Source organism: Canis lupus, chromosome 10 (assembly GCF_011100685.1).
Source record: "Canis lupus familiaris isolate Mischka breed German Shepherd chromosome 10, alternate assembly UU_Cfam_GSD_1.0, whole genome shotgun sequence".
Taxonomy (NCBI): Eukaryota; Metazoa; Chordata; class Mammalia; order Carnivora; family Canidae; genus Canis; species Canis lupus.
The window spans coordinates 2,733,621-2,758,957 of record NC_049231.1 but is presented as its reverse complement, the minus strand read 5'-3'; the positions used below and the strand labels follow the sequence as shown (position 1 = coordinate 2,758,957).

At 38.7% G+C, this 25,337-nt stretch overlaps 1 long non-coding RNA gene across 1 annotated transcript in view; it reads right to left on the bottom strand.

Annotated features, from left to right (window-relative positions):
• The window catches only part of LOC119873578, a 59,064-nt gene extending 34,428 nt beyond the window's left edge, over window positions 1–24,636 (bottom strand). Inside the window, exon 1 of the long non-coding RNA XR_005365313.1 lies at window positions 24,460–24,636. This is a non-coding gene — a long non-coding RNA (uncharacterized LOC119873578). The remainder of the gene's footprint in view (window positions 1–24,459) is intronic.
• Between the last annotated feature and the right edge of the window lie 701 nt (window positions 24,637–25,337).

Here is a 25,337-nt window from a genome sequence, read left to right as displayed (position 1 = left end):
AGCCCCTGCTATACGGGCACTGTTTTTGATGCTGAAAATATAACAGAGACTAAAACCAAGTCTCTACCCATGAGATTACACTCTAATAAAGGGATTAAAGAGCAAACATGTACTTTGATACAAGGAGGAAAAATAAAGCAGGGGGTGAGGGGATTTTAAAAAGGTGGTTAGAAAAGACTTCACTGATAATATAACACCTGAGCAGAAACCTGAAGGGAGCAAAGAGAACCTCTCCCACAGAGGCTTGGAGACAGAAGCATGCCTAGTGATTGAGTGGAATAGCAGGGAGACCAGTGTGGCCAAAGCAGAGCGAACAAGGAACAATATGGCTCCTGAATAGGCCGGAAAGGAAGTGGGGCTCTTGCAGGCTATATGATCATGAAAATATTTGAAGGAGGACAGTAGGAATACTGCTCACTTTTAAGTTGAATTTGAATTGTGAGTGTGGCAATGAAATTTTGATGACAAAGCTATGAAGAAGAAAAGGCCTCAAATTGTCCAAAGTCTCGAAGTAAAGTGGTACGTGATACCTTTAGAGAAAAACCAGTTGAGTAATAAATATTTAGGTTAACAGCCATTTATTAAGCACCCATTTGTATCAGATTCTATGCCAACTGCCAAAAAAAAAAAAAAAATCCAGTGTATACTGCACTGCTTTCTGATAGGGTTTAGAGCTTCCTACTTAGAAAGTATAAAATTCCTCATAGTCTGAAGGAGATAAAATTTATAGCGGGCTCTGTGATATAATAAGAAGTGGGGATTTTTACATAAATCTGGTTTAAACCCCAGCTCTGAGAAAAGCATATGTTCAGTGAGTGACTGACATACACATGATAGTAATTGTTTTTATCATTATTTTAAGCGAGAGTGAAACATTTCCTATTCCAGATGCTTTTTAGGTACCAGGTAAATCAAACTTGAAATGTGCACACAAAGACTTTTATTAACCACTTCTTGCCAATGTTAACAATTCACAAATTCCCTCCAAAGAAAGTAGTGCATGTTTCAACTATCTATTGCTGGAAAGGAAGCAACCCTAAAACTTAGTGGCTTCAAACAGTAATTTATTGCCCTTTCCCAGGTTCTGCATGTTGTCTAGGCTCATCTGGGGCAGTTCTCACTTGTAATCTCTCATGTAGTTGCAACCAGATGGCAGCTGGGGCTGAAGTCATGTGCAAGCTTGACTGAGCTGGACATGCACGATGCTCCTTCATAGGCCTGGCAGCTGCTGCTGGCTACTAGCGTGAGGTCAGCTAGAGCAGTCAATGACCGCTCCTGCAGTTGACCTCTGCACACGGGCTCTGAGAGGGGGTGCCCCAAGAGCGAGTGTTCCAAGAGGTCCATGCAGAAGCTGAAAGCCTTCTTACGAGTGAGCTGCAAAAGTGCCAGTAACTTCTGCTACATTCTCTTGGTCCAGAAAGTCAGTAAGGCCAGTCCACATTCAAGCAGAGGGGAACTGAACACCATCTCATGATGCATAAAGCAGAAAGCATGAACAGGGAGAGAAAGAAGTGATGGCAGTGGCAGCTATCTCGGAGGCTATGTTTTACAGCCTCATACTTAGAAATTGCAGTAAAAGCTGGTGTCCTTTATCATGGAACATGCTTGAAAACCACTTTTTTAAGAATTTTTTTAGTTTTGATTTTAAGTAGGCTCCACACCCAATGTGGGGCTTGAACTCACAGCCCTGAGATCAAAAGTTGCATGCTCTACTGACTGTGCCAGCCAGGTGCTCTGAATACCACCTTTAAATAAAGCTTTTGCTTTAATGAGAGACCTTAGAACTTATGTGTATTTTCTTTGTCCAGAGTGTTCTATTGAGAGTAAGCATTTAATAAGTCTTGCTAATTAACCAGGCCTCCATCGCCCACTTTCGGCTGTTGTGAGTCTATAAGGAAATTTTGGATGTGTAGGATCCTTAAATTCTCACACTGAGTTAGAACTTTTGTCCAGTCATGTTGTATCAGTCAACACACAGATAGCAAAAAAGAATAAAAATAATAGTGGCCATTTGTCAATACCTTTACCCTTCAGAAAGCATATTCACATTCATTCATTCACTTGAGTTTTACAACTACACACAAGAGGTGAACAGAAAAAAAAAAAACAACTGTATTACCACATGTTCAGCAGAGGGATAGAATCTCAGAGAAGTGAATGGCTTGCCCAACACATAGCTAGTAAGTCATGGAGCTAAACTTGAAAACTTCAGGAACTAAATTCAACCTCCTTGCTACTAAGTCACACTATCTTCCCAGCAGATATCTTAGGAGAGTGCTTGATTACTTTCCATGGCATCAATAATAGTAATAACTAACGTTTGTTGAATGCTTACGCGCCAGGCACAGCACTGAGTACTTTGTATATATTAACGCATTGAATCCTCATACCAAATCCATGAAATTTAAGTAGCCTTATCCCTGTTTTGAATCAGAAAAGTTAGTTCACATCATTAGAAAGTGTCAGAACCAGCATTTTAATCCAGACGGTCTAGGTTAGTTAGTATCTGTGTTCTTAATTATCACATTTTGTCAAAATATTATTGTCATACCTCAAAACATGTCTAACATCTCCTAAAAGAAGCTGATATCCAAGACTTATTTTTTTTAAAGATTTTATTTATTTATTCATGAGAGACAGAGAGAGAGAGAGAGAGAGAGAGAGAGTGGCAGAGATCCAGGCAGAGGGAGAAGCAGGCTCCATGCAGGGAGCCTGACGTGGGACTCGATCCCAGGTCTCCAGGATCACACCCTGGGCTGAAGGCGGCCCTAAACAGCTGAGCCACCCAGGCTGCCCCCCAAGACTTATTTGAACCCTCCTTGAGTCTCCATTCTGTTTTGGACTTGGACCTATGTCTTGTGGTAAGACGTACTAAAAGTTCAACACCGCTTCTGAGAACTAGAAATTAGTTTGATTCTCATGTGGGTAGAAAATCTGTTTTGCTTCATGGCCATATGTGCTCTTGTCCTTGAATAGCTATCCCATACATATGGGTCCTTGTTCACAAGGGAACATTTAAACAAGAGGATGGAGAAGTCAACACAGCTCTACCTCTGCCTGGCACTTAGCATCTCTGAGGCACATTTTGTTTATATAAAAATGTGAACTTGGATAAGATGCTCTTGGAGGCCTCTTCCAACTCTGAGGTCTATGATTATGCCCCATGGTGTTATAAGGCACATGACCTCCTGAGGGCCAATTATGAGGGCACCTTTGTATAATTAAATGTAGAATTTCCTTTCTAAGTAAGTAGTTGGTATGTTCTTGCATATTGGCAGGAAGAACAATGTTTAAGTCTTGGAATATATTAACATTTCTGCTAGCACAGTTTTATATTAGGCCTCTAATATAGATTACAAATATGTTTGTGGCCAGAGAAAAATAACTGAGAAAATAACTCTGCTCTGCATGACATTCTGGGGAAGTTTTCCCTTCCATGGTTTAGCCTAAGAGGTTATGTGATAGAAAGAGAATATTAAGCTGACAGTCAAAAGTCCTCAGTCAGAGCTCTGTTCACAGTGCCTGTGACCTTGGACAGGTCACTCTCAAGCTTGTTTCTTCATCTGTAAAATAAGAAGCCTAGGATGAGGTGATCTTATAGTCCTGTTCAGTTTTAAATTCTACATTTAAACTTGGGCTGATAGTCAGAATTTGAAGATAAGAATATAAATGAGAAAGCACACTATTTTCTTTGTAATTTATATGCTGTTTTGTGCAGCAGAGTTGTGAATACATTTGACATAAGGGGAAATGAATAGATATTAGTGTTACTACATAAAAAGTCTTTCATATTTCCTAGGAATTGGGAAAGTGGGGAAGAGGACAGATCAAAACATCTTCTAACCTGTCACTTTAAAATGTCCTGACTTTCTTTAAGAAAGAAAAGGAAAAAAGGATATAGCAATGTGTACTCTAAAAATAAGATGGCTATACCAATTCTTGGTTTAGTAAACATTTTGGTTTTATTAAAAGGCAAACTTGTTTGGCATATAAGATACTCTTTGACATTGTAATTTTAAGTGACTTATTTAAGATACTGCTCTTTGGATAGTTTTGAGATATATCCATGCAGAGAGAAAGAGAATCATTTCCTAAATGAGTTCATTTTCATTATTACTATCCATGACAGGTGCACAAAATGATGTGCAGTGAAATGAACAGGACCAGCAGATGCCTCCTATGGCATCAGTGTCAGTTTTCCCTTGAAGTCCCCTTGTAACCTGCTGATATATCTCAATCTTTCTTTCACTCCCCCTTAGAGTCACAGAATCAATTTGTCACCAAGAACCTTGACAATCTTGTTCGACTTCTTAACTTTGTGGATTACAATGACATCATTTTCTTGACCAGGAACCCTCATGTTCTATAGCTCTCCTTTGATTTTTGTTTCTGGTTCACAACTCCTGAACCTCTTTCTTAAGTCTTACCTGGAAACCATAGTCATAAGTAGTGTCTAAAATCTCCCTATTATAATTACACAATAAAGGTAAAAATGGCATAATAAATATTATTAAAACAACTATGTAATATATATGGTTCTTGATTTTATACCTATGTATTAGTCATTCTTATACATAAAGCAGTCATAAAATTCCAAGTTGGAAAAGTGAGTTAACTAACTCACTAGCTCAGATTTCAAAAATTAATAATAAGCACTTTATATGCAGTTTAATCATCACCCTCCCAAAAGTAAAAAAAATTAGTGGCACAATTTTATGACTAAGTGAAAGAAGATAAAAGGAGATATTACTTACCCTTACAAAATAATAAATCTGAAATATAGCATGCCAAATTTCATACTAGTTACATATGATTTAAATCTTATATTTCACTTCTGGTTTATAATTCACCTAGCCTATATCTTATCTCTCCAAAAAAAAAAAAAAAATAAGCTCCCTGAAGGTGGAAAACATATCTTACCATTTTTAGCATCCTGTCAAATGTAAAGCATCTAGGACAACTTTTTTTTTTTTCTAATAGAAACTTAGTAAATATCTGTTCATTGGAGAACAAAACTTTGCCTTAAATAAGCGAAAAATGAAGGAAGGACTTCCTTTGTGGCTGGTTTTAACATCAATGAAAGTTTGACACTATTCTTTCCCTATGCCCTATAATAGTTTTCCACCTAGTGCGCATTTAAGTCAGCATATCACTTTGTCAAAGCACCTTACGTTAACAATTCTTAGAAGCAACTCTTGGGATGCCTGGGTGGCTGGTAGGTTATGCCACTGACTCTTGATTTTGGCTCAGGTCATGATTTCAGGGTTGTAAAATCAAGCCCCCCAATGGGCTCTGCACTGGGCTTGGAGCCTACTTAGGTTTCTTTCTCCCTCTCTCTCTCTCTCTCTGCCCTTTCCTCCCACTTGGATGCTGTCTCACTCACTCTCATTCTCTCTTTTTAAAAAAAAAGAAGCAAATCTTGCTTAGAGAAAAATATAAATATATTTCTGAGAAACTTGTTTGAGAATCTGTCAATGAAGAGGAAGATTATGTGTTTCTCTTTATGTTTTGTAAATATTGGAAAATATTTCTTTAACTGTCATCCCCTCTAGTACATGGGAACGCATCTTCCACCACAATCATAGTCCTTGTGTACTCCCCAGAAACAGGCAGGGAGGAGGGAGCGTGTGGTCACCAATACCGCTGCATTTTAAACTCATGGAAAAGTCAAAACAAAGAGTGAAGATGAATTAAAAAGTGACATCCAAGAAGTAAATTCTGGAATGAGAGTTTTTGAGGAAAGAGGAATTCAACCACAGAAGCTGGAAAACCAGAAATAGTAAAACCAAGAATGGCCCATGACGGTGGCAGTGAATAAAAGCGACCAGGTCAAAACCCAGGAATAGTGGAAGACATAAAGGGTACAAATTGAGGGGCATTCCTGAAGCTCTCACAGAATTCCAATGAACTCAGTTGCCTTTTATTCCCCTAGGAGATGGTTTCTAGCCATGTAGTTCTTTATAGACATCAAAGGGTTTTTATAATATCAGATAATGATAATGGAGAACTCTGTATTTTCTTCTGTTACCTATTTGCCTCTCTTTACGCATATTTCATGAGATCAGACCTTCTGCACACAAAGCAGTAACAAATTATGTGGCTACTTAAGTACTGAGTAAATGTTAGACAAAGAGGCATGATGATACTTCACAATGGCACCACTCATAGAAATACCACTCCCTCTCACTGTGTCTGTTCACCAAGGACTCTGTAGAGTCTTTGTGCAAGCAGCTTCTGGTTTTGAGATTTAAAAATAAAATACAGCTTATTTCAAGTACTCTTATCTTTTCAAGAATGGCTTTACCTCAAAACATCAATCCCTGAAGTCTAGAGCATACATGAAGATCTTTTTACTTCTCCATGAACACATTTATTTAAATTCCCTACCTCTATCTTCCATGATAATACAAGAATTCTCACAGAGTTTTGACATGTAATTTATCAGGAAATTTTTCTATCATTAAGAAAATGGCTCTCTACAGCTATCTTTACCCAATAGCAATTAGAGAAATTTAAGATTTATGAATTAAAGCTAAAGGAGTTGTGAAATATGAGTCAGTGTTTTGACCTCTAGTAATCCAGAAATCCAGAGGAAGTTTTGGTGGCTAAGAAATGTTCACATTCACTGATTACAAAAATAAAAAATAAAAAATAAATCACCGCTAATGCACAACTTCTCTTCATTTAATCTCCTGAATTTTGTAACCTGCCAGGGTGGTTAATAAGCATGTTTGAATATCATCATTTAAAAAGGAAAACAAAGCTCTCCTGAAACCATTCTTGGTAGCATGCTGTATTTTAAAATGAGTTTAACTTCATCAGTTAATATTTTCCGTATATTTCCTAATCAGTCTTTTGTATTAATCTTGTCAATGTATAATTTGTTTATGATATTTACAACTTGACTATGATATTTTCATCTATGCATTCGTCATGACATTTACAGATATCTAGAGGTGGATATTCAACATGGACATAATTTTTTCATTTGGGTTGCTGTTATCAATTATCTTCTCCCAGTGAATGCAATTCTTTTAGTTATTAAGTTTCTATATATTCTAAGACTTTCTTGTCAACTTGGTCTTCATAGAAAAAAAAAGATTTCAGGTACAGCCTGTCAGATGTGTAGATCTCAATGTCCCGGTTAACCCAGATCTACAACTTCAGTAGAATGGGCCTATGGATATTTCCACTTTCAACTTTATTATTAGTTCATTTAATGAGTGCCTGCTACTTTTCTTATGAATGCTAATATACTACATGCTATTCATTGCTAGAGGAAAACTGATGACTTTTCATCAGTTTTCCTCCAGGAATCATTAGTAATAATTTTATCACACTTTGATAGGCTAGTAATACTTAATGAGGAAAAGAAATGACCTTTATACTAGTAAACAGGGCCAGTCTCTTGCTTGGTTTATCTTTTGCTTTTCCACAGACTTCGGACCCACTGCAAAAACATGTAAGAAGTTGGCTACGTGTGTGTGTGTGTGTGTGTGTGTGTGTGTACATATAAGCACACTCTTTTCTATACAATTGAAAATATCATCCTACATTTCCAAGTGCAAATTGCACAAGAGAACATTTTTATTTAGAATTATGAAGCAGACATAGTAGTTGTAATATTTGACATGATATGGAATCAATCAATGAGTTGGAGGCTTACCGGGTCCCTGAGAGTTGTGTGAAATATGAAAGTTCATAAATAATGCATGAATAAAAAAATTGGGCATGTGAAAGCAAATAATCTCAGGACCCAGAAAGCCCACTCTGAAAATTCAATCTCCATACCTGGAGAATTCAGTCTGTCATTTGCATCTGGCAAAGAAAGAGTCAGAGCATTCCACTAATAATCTTTTCTGCTTTGGGTTTCCCAAAGAGGCTATTAATCAAGGTAAACATAAGTTGTGATATCAAACTCTCTCCTAAAGTTTCCCTTTTCTTGGATGAATGCCAGTGTGTTTGTTGAAGCAATGATTAATTATGTGGATTTTTTTCATTACTGTAGTCTAATGCTGCTACTACCTGCTTTAGCTTTGAACTTTTCACAAAGAAACTAACACAAAAAGTTTTTAGAAGTTTTCCTCAGAAGTTAAAAATTTGTCATACAAATGAAGAAATAGGTAAGTACCTAAATTCAATATTAATCAAAGATGCTAACCCTTTAGAAGCTGATTTTTATGTGACTTTCATGAATCCATTAATCAAGAGTGTACCAAGAGATGGCTGGGTTTCGAGTTTCAAAGATCTACAAGATATTTATTTTTAGAGCAATGAGACCATCTGTAACCTTTGAAGCTGTTATAAAACAAACAGAGGGGGCTCTGGAATTTCTATAAAGGAGGGCCTCAGGCAGCAGTCTGTTGGAATGGAATACTAGAAATTCTTTTGATGATATATTTCATGGCAAGCACATTCTTTTTCTTTGGATTGTATATTCATTTGGTATAGGTTGGAAGAGGCAGAGATTGATAAGGATTATGAGAAACTCAAAACTCCCTTCCCCTTGGCATCTCCATTAATTATCCTGGTTCATTTTCTATAATGCAAGGTGCAAACCTTCCCCGTGCATCACACTTCATATCTAAGCCTCACAGACTTCTAGCCTTCATATTACTGTATAAGCCACATCAACCACTTCAGAAACAGGGCAGTGAGGAGTCAAGAGCATGGTTGCTAGCGCCGGGCAATCTGGTTTGAATCACTTACGGGTTGTGTGACATCAGGCCAGTTCATCAACCATCTCGTCACTCCATTTCTCATCTATAAAGTGAGGGAAATTTACAGTTTTTTCATCACTGGATTGTTGTGAAGATTAAGTGAATGCCTAGAAATAATAAGCACTATATAAGTGTCAGCTAGTGTTTTCACATATGATGGAAGGAAGTCCAAGGCTGGGGTTTCATTTTCCCAACAGAACAAAACCTATGGAGTGCAGGGTGGTACCATGTGAGAAGCGTTTTGTCTTGATGGTAATGGTTCTTCATGTTGACCATTCAAAGAAAGAAAATAAATAACAACCAAGACATGCCTCATAAGGCAAAGGCTAAAATCCAATAGCTAGTATACAGTATAAGAAGATAAAAAGAGCACATCTTATCTAACCCTCATATGCAATGGAAATTATTCACACGAGGTTGGGTATACAAGAACAATGGAATTACTAGGCTCTAATTTATTTTTGTGTCCTGTATGCTCACAAATATGCAAAAGTGACTTGTACATTGTAAATGGCCACAGAGTGCAACAGCCATTAATAAAAATAGGGCTGTCCCATTAAGTGTCACATGCTGAACAAAGAACATAAAGGGCCTGAGAAAATACTACATCTGTGATAATGGGGAGTAAAGCCAAGAACTGAAGCTATGACCAGATACCCTAGAGCCTCTAGACAGGGTTCCATTTTGAGAGGAAACAATGTTCATAGACAAAGCAAAGGGTAGCAGAGGACAGAGTCTAAGCAATCCTAACTCTAGTTTGGGGAGGAGCCACAACTGGAAAACCTGAGTGTCTAGGATAGATATTCAGATTTTGGTGTTTCCCAAAGGAAAACACCAAAGGAAGTGTTGACCTTTGGGTGGGAAACAGAGCACTGAAAAGAGATACTCTGAAGTATCTGAGAGTCTTCATGTAGGGGCAACTGCACATTCACACAACGGTGGCGTGCCTACCCAAACATCTTGCTCACGGGTAAAACAACTTTTGTGGGTTAACATTCAGAAATAGCTTTTAATCTCACTTGTAGCACCTGGAAACAATTCTCAAAATTTGTATACTCTCAAACATCATGCTTTTGTTTCTCCTAAATAATACCTCTGGTTGTTTTTTTTCTTTTAGCAAACATGTGAGCTTAATTTTTCCCTGTTTTGATTTTATTCTTAGATTATTTTACAGGTTCCTAAAAACTGGTAAAGGAAAGAAGGAAGGCTTGTTGCTTTTATAGTTCTAGCAATTTTCCATGGCTAAAACTTCTGAAGTATGATTGAATTACAATATATAGAATAAACTGACTTAATTCCCAAATGCTCTCTGAGTAGTAAGATCTATTTTTATCAATTGAGCAGTATTGCCTCTATTATTTATTAAGCACTGTCTACACAGAGCTATAAAACCTAATGAAGATGTCAAAGCTCTGCCCTGTGGTTTTATAATCTACTCATAAAAGTTGAACCATTTAGCTAAGTTAAAAACTTTGATGTACCTACTCAGGGTCCTTCATGATCTCCTCTTGGATCATGCAGATAAGCAAAATTAGACCGTATCTAGCTGGTCTGGGGAATATTTGTTTTGTTACTTGTAGCACGCTAAACATCTCAGTTCTTAGTTCTATTAGCCCCCAGGAACAGAAGTTACCCAATCCACTTTATTTATAAGAAAAATGGAAATGTATAAGTCAATAATTATGGGGCACATGGCTGGGGCCATAGTCATGAAAATGCATGGGAAGCAGGATCTTGCTTGGAAATCCATACCATTCACACTAACGCAGGTGCACCTGGGCTTCATTTCCATCCCCAGTATTGGCTATGGTGGGACCAGAGTGGTCTTTAGGGTCACTCTGGGGCAAAGGTGCTTTGGACAAGGACAATTTAGAAACAAAAATAAAAATTAAAAAAAGAAGAAAGAAAGAAAGGAAGAAAGAAAGAAAGAAAGAAAGAAAGAAGAAAGGAAGGAAGGAAGGAAGGAAGGAAGGAAGGAAGGAAGGAAGGAAGGAAGGAAGGAAGGAAAAGGAAAAGAAAAAGAAAGAAAAGAAAGAAAGAAGAAAGAGAGAGAGAGAAAGAAAGAAAGAAAGAAAGAAAGAAAGAAAGAAAGAAAGAAAGAAAGAAAGAAAGAAAGAAAGAAGAGAAAATACAGGTACAACACAGAACACAAGGAACCAGTTTCCAGCAGCACAGAGATTGACTTGGCAGGACATACTTGCAGGAAACAGAAACCACAAGAGAAGAGATGCAGCCCCAAGAAGAAGGCAAATATAAATCAGAAATATGAAGCTTTTCCATTAACTCAGTGCTTTAACACATATGAATCTCATTCGATTCTTACAATGTATTAAAGTCATAAGGAATCAAGTTTTTGAGGAATCTCCCCTGATGGTCTTTAACCATGAAAGTTTTAATTTCTCCAACTTCTACTTTCAACCATGCCAGTCATCCGAATTTATTATTCAATATTATCTTGGGGAGACCCCACTTTGTAAAGATTTTATTTTTAGAGTAGTTTTAGGTTTATGGGGAAACAGCACAGACAGTATAGAGTTCTTATTTAATCCCGTCCCTTCCCACACATAGTTGCTTCCATTATTAATATCCCGCATTAGTATGATATATTTGTTACATTACAAATGTACAACCAGACCCCCTGGTTTATTCATTTCTTTAGATGGCTTTCTCTCACCCTTGTCCTTCCCTTTTATTTGCCATCGTCTTTTCCCCTAGAGGCTAGTGGTTGTTCGTGAAACACTAAAAAAACAGCAGTTAAGAGGGCGAACTCTGGAATGAGGCTGCAGGGGCTTGTATTCCAGCTCTGCTTCTCACTGCCACGTGACCATGGTCAAGTTATCTAAATTCTTTGTGCCTTGGGGACAATAATACTACCTACTTTATAGAATTGTCCTGTCAGGTAAGTGCGTGTAAGAGACTCAGAAGAGTGCCTACCTAGAGTAAATTCAGTAAGTATTGGTTTTCTTGCTCCTATTTTTGCCATTGTTACTACTCCTCTTATTCTCATACTCTTATTTCTCAAGCTCCCTCCCTGCCAGTTTGATGTCAAACCCAAGCACCAAATCCTAAAATAGAGCAAGAAAAAGCTCACAAATGGCAATGACCTAGAATCCAGCCCACAGCAGACCTGACACCTTTAGTCAAGTTTGGGCCTAAGGAGCCTTGGAAGCTGCTGGAAGGAAGTTCAGGATCAGCCATTGGCATTGGGCCATGCAGAGCAGCCCGTGGGTTCACATCTACTTTCTAGGGCAGGGTCATTAGCCCTGTCCTGTCCCACACTCAAACCCAATGTCCTTGCCCTTTTCTTAAAATTTGCCAGAGGTGAGGGGTTCTATGAAAACAAAAGCAGGGATCCCTGGGTGGCTCAGCGGTTTAGCACCTGCCTTCAGCCCAAGGTGTGATCCTGGAGTCCCGGGATCGAGTCCCACGTCGGGCTCCCTGCATGGAACCTGCTTCTCCCTCTGCCTGTGTCTCTGCCTCTCTCTCTCTCTCTCTCTCTCTCATAAATAAATAAAATCTTAAAAAAAAAAAAAAAAGAAAAGAAAAGCATTAGGGGTGAGTGGGCTCTTCTAGGGGCCTGGTCTGACTGAGGTTCTCTCAATAGGCCTCTGCAGTGTGGAAAGCAGCCCGTGAAGGTGAGAAGGGCTACTGAAAGAAGGAACACTGGTAAGACAGGAGTCTTCTCTTCATTCTCCATCTAGGGAAATCAAAACCGTCCTGCCCAAGTAGGCTGTTGGAGTTGGTTATTGAGCAGACATGACTGCCAGTTAACCCATGAGTTGGACTTCTGCAATGAGAGGCTCCTCACCTTCTTCCCTATCCTTGGAATGCACATTCCACTTGCCTTCCCTGTTCCCGGAAGCTGCCCCAAGGATGTAGCCTTGAGATAGAATTGAGTGTTGAAACCATTTGGTTGGTATATATGTGAGTGACCTCAGTTAAGGTTTCCATACAAACTTTCAAGATTCTGGCGGGCAAATGCTAAGATCTGTTGATCTTGCAGTCACCAAAACAAGCCTCATATGTAAGTTCCCTTGCTTGTTAAACGTGCCATCTGTCAATCTGGAATGGCCTCCATCTTTCATCCATCTCTCCCTGTCATTTGTGTTGGGGGCCTGCCTGGTTTCAGATGACACCCAGGAAGCGTCTGGGGAGGTTGCAAACACTGGGATTGGCCTCATAATCATCTAGTCTGTGTGTAGGATGGAAAATTAGTGGATAAAAGAGGATAGGAAACAAAATTGGCCATTTACTAATAATTTTTGCAGTTGGATAGTAAGTACATTGAGATTTGTTTCACAGTTTTCCTTTTGTTTTGTTTTGTTTTTGCATGCCTGAAAATGTCCATAATAAAAAAAAGCAACAAAATAAAGCCAAACATTCTCTTCTAATAAATCACTAAGAATTGAGGGTGAGAATTCTTATATTTTATCTGAATTCCTGGTCACCAGCACGTTCCCCCCCAGAGAGCAGTACTCAGTATATAGAGATTGATTGAATGAATGTTGGAGGGTTAAAGGTCAGAAACAGAATCAATAAACAGAGATACCAAGGAAAAGAAATGCACACAAGTGTGCACCTACGCACTTGCACACACACACACACATACACAGGCAAGCACGCACTGGGACCTATGATAAACAATGATGAAAAACACAGGTCCTGCCCTCATGCTGCTGCTACGTATCTTTTTCTCTTGATCTCATCAACCACTTGCCCACGTGAGTAGATTTGGAGCTGAGAGCAGCATCTGTGGGGAGACAAAAAGCAGTTGGATGAAAGGGCTCTAGGAATGAAATCATCTAGTTAGGCTTCTGCTTACAGGCTAAGAAAAGATTGGAATTCACACCTGACTTAGCTCCCAGTCCTATATTTTGTTCATTAGACTTTCCTTCCTCTATTGAACATTGATTAAGCCCTTCGATCGATTACCTCCTGCATCACTTCAGGCCTTACTGGCAGATGAGATGCATAATTCAGGGACAGGACAATAGGCTGGCCAGGGAGCCTGCAATATTGACATGGACTCAAAAATTGTGATAGAAAGTGTGTCTACCTAAGGGTTTATCTGAAAGAGCTGCTCTAAGAGTTTACTCATTTAACATTTGTGAAGGTTTTTAAACATAAGGGGAATTTAAGTTTAGAGCCTTGTCTTTACCAGCCCAAGTGTGTTACAGGTTTATGATTTGTTTGTTTGTTTTGGTGTGCTTTGGAAACAGGGTTGTTCTTGATGCTTTATTTATATCTCTGCTCTTTTATACTAGAGAACAATAATAAAACATCTTTCTCCATAAAAATTAGTGTGAAATTAAGGGAATAGCTCCACAGTGAGGGCATTAGTTTCCAGGTGAAAATAAAAATGAATGGCCTCAGATATTAGCATATTGAAAAAAGCTGTGGAGGGTAGAGGGCGATTAGGGATTGCTCAGAGGAAGATGGAGGGTTGCCTTTATCTTGCAAATACGTTCTGTATCTCTGATGGGGATACTTTAGAGGAATAAGATAAATTGTATTTATAGGGCATAATACAAATAAGAGTACCAAACAATACTTGTAACAAAATATGTAGAAGAGAGACAAAGAATAGGAGCCACTATTTATTTAAGTATCTTTCTATGTTCCAGGCTCTGCTAAGTGCTTGCCTGCATCTCATTTAATCCTCAGGAGAATTCTATGAGTTGATCTGATATTATTTCTATTTTACCATTGAAAGTTTCTTTGGCAGTGTTTAGTATCTGTCTCAAAACAACACATAGTAGGTGGTAAGATTTGGAATTCAACCCTAGGCAACAGTATTCCAGAGTTCATGTGTAACTATTATACATTCCTGGCTCTGGTATTCTAGGGTACGTTGGTAAGGAGACCAGAGACAGAGGAATCAGCTTGAAAGGAAAAGTCTAATAGCATTAACAGAGGAGCAGTTAGGAGCAGGAGGGGTTTGGATACCTTCTGGTCTGGCAAGTGAACCAGGCAGCTGCCAGGACAACAAGCTCTACCCAGATCCAATGAAGAGCATGCCTTAGTCCTTCTGGAGACTAAGCAAGGGCTAAAGCCAAAAGCAGTTCAGAACTATGGTGAGGAAGTGGAGCAGAGCCCAGAAAAAGAATCTAAAGACTTGTGGGATGTTGTACCAGATGTTAATGAAATATTTTTAATGTTGAAAATCCATTCAGTCTTCTACGTTCAATATGCAATAACATCTGTGATTTACCTCAACTTTAGAGAGTTCAATTCAACCAACTTAACAGGTGTCTCTAAATGCAAAACATTGTCTTAGGTATAACAGAGTTATATAGACTTCACCCCCCAAAAATGGTACTTCCAAACTCGATAAGAAACCAGAAATGTATATAAAATAACTTCAGCACAGGACAAAAATGTGGTACATTATATAGCAGACATTCAAAGTTTAGAAAGGAGAGGGAAGGGGAAGAAGAAAACATTAAATCCTCCTCGGGAAGTCTGGGGAGGGTGGCAATTTAAGCTGAGACATAAAGAATGTGTAGAACTTCCATAGGCATTAAGCAAGAGAAGGTATTCTAAGCAAAGGGAATAGCTTGAGCAATGGCTGAGCATTAGTTGACAGAAGGCCACATATGAGAAATGATGAGGGGATGATTGTGACTGATGACAGGTGAATGGAGAAATGCACTGAGAATTAAACATGAAAAAAAGAGAAAGGTCAAATTGTGAAGAGCTCTAAATGTCAGGCAGAGTTTGGTAATCTTAATCAATAGCAGGCTTTCCAATAAGCTGAAATAAAGGTAGCTCCAAGAGCCAAGACTCTGCAATGCAAGATTCCGACAGATGCAGTTACCAGGCAAAGGTTACTGAGCCTCCAATGCCACCATGAGGTCTGAGAATAAGTCTTCCTAAGCATCCATGCAGCCCCTCAGAATACTGACCAACTCGTCTTCCCACTGCATCTAACGGACCTGACAGGGGATGGACCCTGGCAGGACCCAAGTTCTACTCTCCACAAAGGAAATGTGACCCTGAATGACCTATTTGGAGACCCAGACTGCACGCCTGAACATCTCTGTAACATCTCTGGCTTTTGGCTCACCCAGGCCTGGAGGTATCCAAGCCAACTCAGTGCCACCCAGACTTTCTCAACTGAGATACTTCTTCCAGTAATAAAACATTTTCCTCACATTCACTGATCCCCCACTCTGAATTTCATCTCCTAGGCAGTGAATATCTCCATGTTATCTCTTTCCTTATATGTATCTAATTAAGTCATAATCTGCTTTGTCTCTCATAATGCTATGGTTTCTACTTCTTGGCACATTTGTCTCTCAGTATCAGCAATATTCTTATAGTGTCTGCATCTTTGCCAGAGTTAGAAATAACCTTGAGAGTGGTGGCCAAGAAGAAACTCCTAAAGTATGCAGTAATATAGAGTTTAGAATCCTGAGACATTCTTGTCAGGTTCCAAGAGAATCTGGGCATCATAGAGGAATCTAGGAGATAGAGTGTACCTGACCTAGACACTGGATAGGGAGTAGTAAAATTTGGCTGGCTTTCAAAGCTCTGTGAGTTCACGTCACCTGAGGTCGTGACATAAGAGCTAGAAAGCTCTATGCCAGGGGGAGGGATGGATCATACACCCCCAGGAGGACACAAAAAGGAGTCAAAGGATTAGAGTCAGAGGATAGTTTGTTGAGGTCACAGAGAGGAAGCATCAGGCTCTTGTCAAAGCCCAGGGCATCATTTTGTACAAAGAGGTACCTCATGAAAAAGACAGACAGCCTCAGAGATGCTTGGCAATCACTCACATGGATCACACAGATCTGAAGAAAATATCTGAGAAGGACATCAAGCCAGAAGCCAGCCCTCTCCAGTACCTCTCCAGTGCCTGGCATATACAAACCTCTCAACAAAGAATTACTGTATAAATTGATGGTGTTCATGGACCTTCTGTTGGATAAGCCCTCTCATCAAAACTCACATGAGGCTTATCCCCCTAACTCTTCCCATCCCCATCTTCACTGCCATTTAAATGCCCCTAAGATGAAGGGGAAAGGCAGCATTTCTATGAAGGAAGGATATTGGGGATTATCTGTCAGTTAAAATGCCTAGAACATGAGGTAAGACTTGAGTTAAGTTGTGGCAAAAGTGTCAGGAAAATTAGACCATTACTTGGACTGACCTGTAGTGTCAGAGTCTTTACATCAAAACCAGGCAACTTTCTGAGTAGCAATAACTAATACAAATAGCTTTCTTAGCAGGTGAGTTCCTCAGGAGATTTTAGAATCTCCTCATTCTGGTCTGATTTTCCAGGTACCAGTAACCACTGGACATCTGTGCCTGAAAAGCAGACATTTCATCACTCCACCTGTACTAACCTCCTCACGCTGATGTTACAAATCATCACAGATTTGGAGGCTTACAACAATAGAAATTTATTCCCTCACAGCTCTACAGTCCAGATGTTCAGAATCAAGATTTCAGAAGGCGCATGCTCCTTCTGAAGGCTCAAGGGGAGAATCTTTTCTCTTCTTTTCCCCACATTTGGTGATTCCTGGCCTTCCTTGACTTGTGGCCATGTACCTCCAATCTCTACCTCCATCTTCAAATGGCCTCCTTCCTTACCTGTAGCTCTGTGTCCTCTCCTCTCTTCAAATAACAGAATTTAGGGCCCATCCTAAATCTAGGAGGATTTCATATGAAGAACCTGAACTAATTACATCTGCAAAGGTCTGATTTTCAAATCAAGTTGCACTCTGAGGTTCCAAGTGGATACAAACTTTGAGAGGTCATGACTCAAATTACTATACCACCAAATTCAACTATGAATAAAGCTTGAACTTGTTCACTACCTAGCTTATTTGGAACCAAGGTACATTTTTCTCACTAATTTTTAGTCAGTAATGACTGGCATCTTACTTAGTTCAGGCTTATTAAAGATTGGGGAACTATAAATCCAAAATCAGGGAGGTTGCCAGCATAGGTTCTGGTGAAAACTCTCTCTGAATTCTAGAATGGTTTTCTGGTTATATTCTTATACGGTAGAGAGGGCAAGAGAGAGGTTTCTAGGGTCTTTTTCTTAAGGAACTAATCTCATTCATGAGGGCTCCACCTTTTGGATTTACCACCTCCCAAAGTCCCTACCTCCTAATACTATCACATTGGGGGTTAGAATTTCAACATATGGATTTGGAGGGGGATGCAAACATTCAGTCCATAATAATGGGTCAAAAAGGAAAACAGAAACCAAATAAGTATAAACCATTGTGGCTTCACAGTGGAGTCTTTCTCTCTTCATTCATATTTAATAAGACTTGATGAAAAGTTGCTCGTTGGAGGATGGATGGAAGACACAATGGCATTTAAATTCTTCAGCCCCTGGGCAGGTCTGTGCTTTTTTTCCAGGCAACCCTGAGCCAAATAGACTTTGCCGGGAATAAGATTATTCTTCAAAAAGTCTTCTCCACTTAGATAGGAAAGCTCTTTAACACACATGTCACAAGCAAACCTCATTCTCTAGTTAGGTCTACAGAAACTTTAATTTTTATAAAATCAAGTTAATGTTTTTGGTCTTACATCTTATATTGTTAAGGGCAAAGATCTTTATTAACGTGTTATTAAAATAATATTTTTATGACATTAAGAAAGGACAGAGGAAATATTTTTGGGGAGTTTTATGTCAAACAACATTTCTGCCCAGTTGAACATGAATCTCTTCTAATAACACTAGGCTTCTGCATTACTAGGATAATTTAAGGATTTTTTCAACAGAACATGTCATGGACCAAGTTGACAGAGACATGACAGATTTGGAAAAGGTATTTGCAATGTCTGAAGTTGACAGGGATTCCTGCAATCAACAAGGAAAAGACAGGAACTCCAACTGAGAATAAGCAAAGAAAACAATTTAGGGAAGATGAAACACAAAAAGTCAACATATGAAAAGAAACAGTAAAAATGTATTAGTTTTTAAAATGTAAGTAAAAAAGCAATAATGGGATACCACTTTATATCCACTGGACCAGCAAAAAGTAGAGATCTGGATAATGCCAAGCTGGCAAGAACACAAAACGTAGGAGATTTCATAACTGCTGGGAGGAAGGCAGACTAGGAAGTCATTCTACAGAGAAAGTGGCTGCAGTTAAGTAAAACAATTTTGCACATATGCCTCCTTAATCCCACTCCTGGGTATATATGCTCTGAAAAATCATCTACATCAGTAGAGTGATAGGTACCAGCACGTTTGCCCCAATACCACTTTTGGAGTGGGAAATCATAGGCCATCTGGATATTCAACACCTGAAGAGTAAGTAGATCACGTTACAGATGGGCCCCATGGAGGACCACACAGCACTAAAGGTTATGGGTTGGAAATTCACCCAGCTACCCAGTAGATCATAGTATTCACAGAAAAAAAAGTTAAAACAATAATAGAAGATCTGTAACCCAATACCATATAATTAATACACACAATATAATAACTCATATTTTACAAAATATAGAAGCAAAAGGTCACAAAAAACATGAACATGGTTATAAATTGAAGAGCAAGTGGAGGATAGGAATAGGCAATGGGGATAAAAAGAAAACAACCACATTAAAAGGTTACTTTCTCTTATGGAAGAATCTAATATAGAGAACCTTAGAAGCTAGAAATTTTTACATTGGAGCATTTTGAAAATCCAGCCAGAAAGGACATTGAAATGGAAGAAAAAAAGTGCAGTCTTGTTCCTTTCATGTTGACTATAATACAAATCAACTCAGACCAGTAAGCACTGACATCCTCAATGTTTCTGAAAATCAAAGTAAAAAGAGCCATTTCTTCCTATTTTCTCACTTATTTAACCATTATTAAGTCTTCATTATGTGTAAGGTGCCATGGAGGATACTTCTTTTCAGGCCTGCGCTGTGTAGAGACTATACACTTTCGAAGAAACCCAAAAGCTGCCTGACCCCCTCATCTTCTGCAAGGTCAGAAGCTTGGGCCCTGAAACTTGTGCCAAAGGCAGAAATCTGAAGAATAAACTACATGAATAGCTTTCCTTTTCCTTGCTTCCCCAGCAAAGCTCCATATTTTATATTACCTAAAAGTCTCTCAGAAATCTCATAAAATCTCCTGACCTCCTAAAACAGCAGAATTTTTTCTCCATGGTACTAGAAGAACAAGGATCTTATATTTTCTAGGATACAGGAAGTTAAGGAAGCCACCCAACCAGTCCTTCCCTTTCCCCTTTTCCAAAATTCATCTTAATAATAAGAAAAACTTGTTAAGAAAACAGGTGTATGTCAGGATCTAACAGAAAGGGTCACAAAGAACTCTTGAGACTAGAAAGGAAGACAGTAGGGTATGCCCCCACCTCAAAGTGTGCCAAACCTGCTGATAAATTTTTACCTATTTAAGAGTTGATGAAACTTCTAACTGAAGAAAGAGAATCCAATTTGTGCTTAAATCTTCTCAGTAAGCCCTACTCAGTCCACCCCATTTAATGGAGTTCATTATCTGTTGTTCAGTTCTATGTAGAATTCCTCTTCCCATCGAGAAACAGAAATTGAGTGTAGTAATTAGAATTGAGAGCTGAGTTAGGAAATATAGATATATCCTTAAAATGAAATATGTTACTGGGCTGGTCGGTGGTACATGAATTATTCAAAATGTAAAAATGAATATCATATAGGTTGGCCCCAAAAAGCACATGTAGGATTAATTTTAGGAATGGATATTTGAGGCCAAATTCAAAACTCTTCCTAATTCCCTCAACAGAAATTTAGTTCTCTATAAGAACCCTATCCTTGATAAATTATGTTTTGTGTGCCTCCCTAGATTTCCAATTATATATATCTTTATAATCTTCAGTAGGAAACTGAAGGATACAGATAGAGTTCCCTCCCTTCTTCTAGTTTTAGGTCATGACTTTGGAAGAAAAAGGTAGCAGTTGGAAAGGAAGAACTAACCTTGAAATAGGGTCAGAGATGAGGACTTGGCCTTGTGGACCTGGCATATAAGAATGAAGCTCTCAAGGTCAGATTCTTGAGTAACCTCTATTCAGAGAGGGCAGGAGGAGGAAAAGGAGGCACAGAGAAAGAGCCCCAAGAGATGTGCAAGAAGAATTAGAAGAGTATATCATTCCAGGTGTCAAGGCATGTCAAGGAGCAGGAAGTCAAAGGCTCAGAGAGGTATCAGAGGATGAAAAATAAAATTACACTGATTTCAGCAGCTTAGAGGTCACTTTAAGAGAGTAGCTTCTATAAAGTAAGTAGCAAGGGCTAAAGGGACCAAGATAAAGTGCACAGTAGGAAGTTGATCAGTCATGACTGCTAATAACTGTCATTTCATTTCTTGGAAGTAGAGGGATAATGATTATTATAATAATAACCACCACTTACTGAGTACTTGCTACAAGCCAATAACTATGCTGAGTATTTTATACCTATTATATGTTCATTAATTCTACAAATATCTATTAAGGACCTCTATAAAACTCATCCCAGTTCCATACACTTCCATCAACACTATGGCCAAATCAGTCTAAATTCCCTCTTCTCTTGCCCCAACTACTTCTATCTACAACAGCAAACAAAATGCTTAAATCCAATTAGAGCTAATTTTTTAAAAAAATTTTTAAACCTTCCATGACTTTCAATTTCACTTGTATAAAATTCAAAGTTCTCCAAAGCTTGTGTGCTCTGGCCCTCACATTTATCTCCAAATCCATATCCTATTCATCTTCTTTTTGTTCCTCATGCTCTAGCCACATTCATTTAATGTACCGAATTCATTCCCAAAGGTAAAAAAGTTAGAAGGTAAATAAACAGAGATGGAATGCATGAATGGTACTAGGAGGCCACAGTCCAGAATGATAGGATGTTTTTTAGTCATTCAATCATCTAAGATAGTACTGAAGCATGATGGGTAAAAAGTCAGCTCCTGATCTTGAGTATTCTGGATTCAAATCTTGGCTTGACTACTCACTGGCCATCTGATGTGGATAACCTACTTAATCTCTCTAAGCGTGTTTCCTCATCAATAAAATGGATCAAATAATAGAACCACTATTGAGAAAATAATCTCTCTTATGTTACTGAGAATATCCAATGAAAAATGCAAGTAAAGCACTCTGTATATATGCCTTGCTATAGATATTAGCTATTATTCTGCACTCGATAAATACTGGGCACAGTTCTAGACCGCATGCCAAATTCCAAGAAAATGATATTTGCCCTCTTGAAGCTTTCATTGTATACTTTTAAGGTGGGGAAGGTTTGTTTTGTTTTTTTTTTTTTTTTTTGTATTTTTAAATACTGTGTACAATAGAAAAAAGAAAACAAGTTCGTGATCAGCTCCCTGATATAGGAAGATGTACAATGTTCATAGATGTGAGAAAAAAATGCTGAACTCCGTTTTATTTGTCAAGAAGCATATTCTATTTTCAAAGAACAGAAAACTGATTGAGAGGATTATTTGATGTTCAAGACCCAGTCATCTTTTGAAGACTTTATGACAAGCACAGAGTGTAAAGATGACCAAGAAAAAAGAGCTCCGCTTCAAGAAACTCACAATCTGAGGATGAAGCTAACTTGACCAATAGAGAGAGATTATTGCATTTTCACCACTCCTTCCTTCTTTCCTTCCTTCATATGAAAAATACCCGGAGTTACGGCAACTGCAAACTCAATTCAAGATAGGAGTAGACCAAGCTACCTGAGACATGTCAGGGTGGCTTGTACAAAACAGGCACAGAACAAATGTTTTGAATGAGCAATACTTAAAAAGGTAAATGTACCATTAAACTGCAACAGAAGTATTACAGCATGAGTACAAGGAAAGTAATAATTCCACAAGGGTCTGCATTAGTCTGTTACATCTGAAATATCATATCCAGTCTTGTACAACAGGTTAAAAGATAAAGCTGTGCTGTTTTGCTTTTCAGATTATAAAAGTAATATATTCCCATTATTTTTTTTAAAATGGGAAAGTATAGAAAAGCTTAAGATAGAATGCTGAAACTGTTTACTGGTAACCACTATAAATTATTTCCAGGTACTACACTTTTTAACTTCATTACTTCAATTCATATTTATTGAGTACTTACAATACGCCTATGATTCTAACAGGAATCATGTTAGAAACCAGTGACATAGTGGTAAACAAGAGGCATAGTCCTTGACCTCAGGGAACAGGGGCGTGGGAGAGACAAATCTGTGACCTGGCAGTTTTATCAGTAACAGAATGCCCAAGACAATCACAGGTGTGGAAATCATGTTATTTGAGAAATAAGATAGATGAAGGAAGTAACTGTTTCATTGGCAGAAGAGAAAACTAAAGAGAAATCCCATAACCATCCTCAAATACTAAAAGGAACAAATCAATAAGCAGGACTAGGTTTGATTATAGTATATAATCAAGACAAAATCAAGATAATGTATGGGGATCCCTGGGTGGCGTAGCGGTTTGGCGCCTGCCTTTGGCCCAGGGCGCGATCCTGGAGACCCGGAATCGAATCCCACGTCAGGCTCCCGGTGCAGGGAGCCTGCTTCTCCGTCTGCCTATGTCTCTCTGCCTCTCTCTCTCTCTCTGTGTGTGACTATCATAAATAAATAAAAATTAAAAAAAAAAAAGATAATGTATGGAAGTTGCAAAAAGATAAATTTGGCTCAGTATAAGAAATTATTTTCTAGTGATTGGAGTGGACCAAACTTGTTAGAGGCTTTTTTTAGCAGTGGTGAATTCTCCACTCCGGAAGTGGCAAGGCTGGATGTCCATCATTAGGAATGCTAGAAGGAAAGTTCATGCAAAAGAGTGATCGGACCTTTGTCTTCTTTTAGGAAAGAAAAACTCAGAAGTAAAGCATTAATGACTTACATAAAAGCAATCGAAATCTCAGACACTTTGGGAAATAACACTAGATAGAGTAACCCTGGTTTTGCTTGCTTGGTTTATCTCAGGGTATGAAGACATTCTTTTTCTTACCCTGAGACATGAAGTACAAGGTAAGATTATATTCTGATTTCAAATTCTGAGATTCTACAGTGATATGATGGCACTAGGGTTACCAAATTATAGTGCTTTATGTGAGTAAACCTGGGGTCAACCTAGAAGATGACCTAAGGTTGGGATGGACAATACATTGGGACACCCAGGTGGCTCAGTCAGTTAAGCAACAACAGACTCTTAGTTTCAGCTCAGGTCATGATCTCAGGATTGCAAGATTGAGCCCTATGTGAGGCTCTGCCCTGAGCATGGAGTTTGCTTGAGATTCTCTCTCTCCCTCTCACTCTGTTTCTGCTCCCCCACCCTCACCCCTGCTCACACTCTCTTGCCCACTTGCTCTCTTAAAAAAAAAAAAAAAAAAAAAAAAAAAGATGGGCAATATATAAATTGTTGGAATGTAGGCACTATGTCTCTAGTGGCTGAAGCCATTTCGAGGGCATAAGACAATAAGCATAGAGAAAAGGCCAAAAGATTTTCACTAACTGCTGATCAATACTGAGATCCACCTACCAGTGAAATAAGACTCAAGGAGCAGGATGTATTTTTGAGATGATAATCTATATTTTGTCCTCTCTAATCTTTCTTCCATCCCCATTTCTAACAGGTAATAGACTTGCATCTCGTTACCATAGGAGATTCACAGAAGAGAAAACAAAAGTCCCTTGAAGTCATCTATTCTTTCTGTTTTTAGAAAAGCCCCAGACCATGGAAGAGATTGTCCAGGTGAACAGAAGGGGGAGGAAAGAAGAGACAGGTCGAGGGAGAAAATAGTGAGCTTACCTCAAAGCAGACAGGACATGAAGGCTGATGGGTCACTAGATTCCCTTTATGGAAATGGCAAAACACTAAGGAAAAACCACACAGTTCACTGACTCCTGAGCAGCAAATTCCTAAAATCCCAAGGATACTTGGTGTAGGAGCGATGTCTGAACCTGAGGGAAACCACATGGTGTGAGATCACAGTGCCCGGTTAGTAATCGACAGTGCCCTGGCGTCTGGCTATATTTAGAACTGCAAGTCATTGGCGCATCCCCAGGGTGGATGTGAGGTTGGGGAGCTCAGTAGAAGAAGGATTTAGCACCAGATTTAAACTGATGCATAGAAAAATTTAAATACACAATTTCTTGCATACCTGAGTCTGTGGACCAACACATCAGGACTCCACCCATCCTGGCTGATTTACCTGTTTTAGTTTCAACATCTCACAAACTGCTTCCTTGATATGAAACATGCATGGCCTCTTTCCTCACACAACTCTAGCTTACATTGGCTTGCCTCAAATTGGTATTTCTTAAATTTTTGGAGGTGAAAGCCTTCACATATACAATAAAAAATGCTCTCAAAATCCACATACAAAATATTTCAACCAATTTCAGGGGTACATACATCCCTGAAGCACATCTTCCAGAGGTCTTGAACCTCCTTTTTAAGCATGTCTGTCTCTCTATCTCCGGTACTCTTAAACCTCTCTTTCTCTCTCTCTCTCTGCATATGTTTCACTCCCTGTTGGTTACAAATTCAATGCATCTTTATGCTTACTATCTCCATATGAGCAACATCTGGGGTGAGCAATGTCTAGGTTGCCCACTGTAGCTGACTCTGCTTTTCAAATAGATAAGAAATCTACCTAACATTGGCTATTGCATGGCAATCCTAAC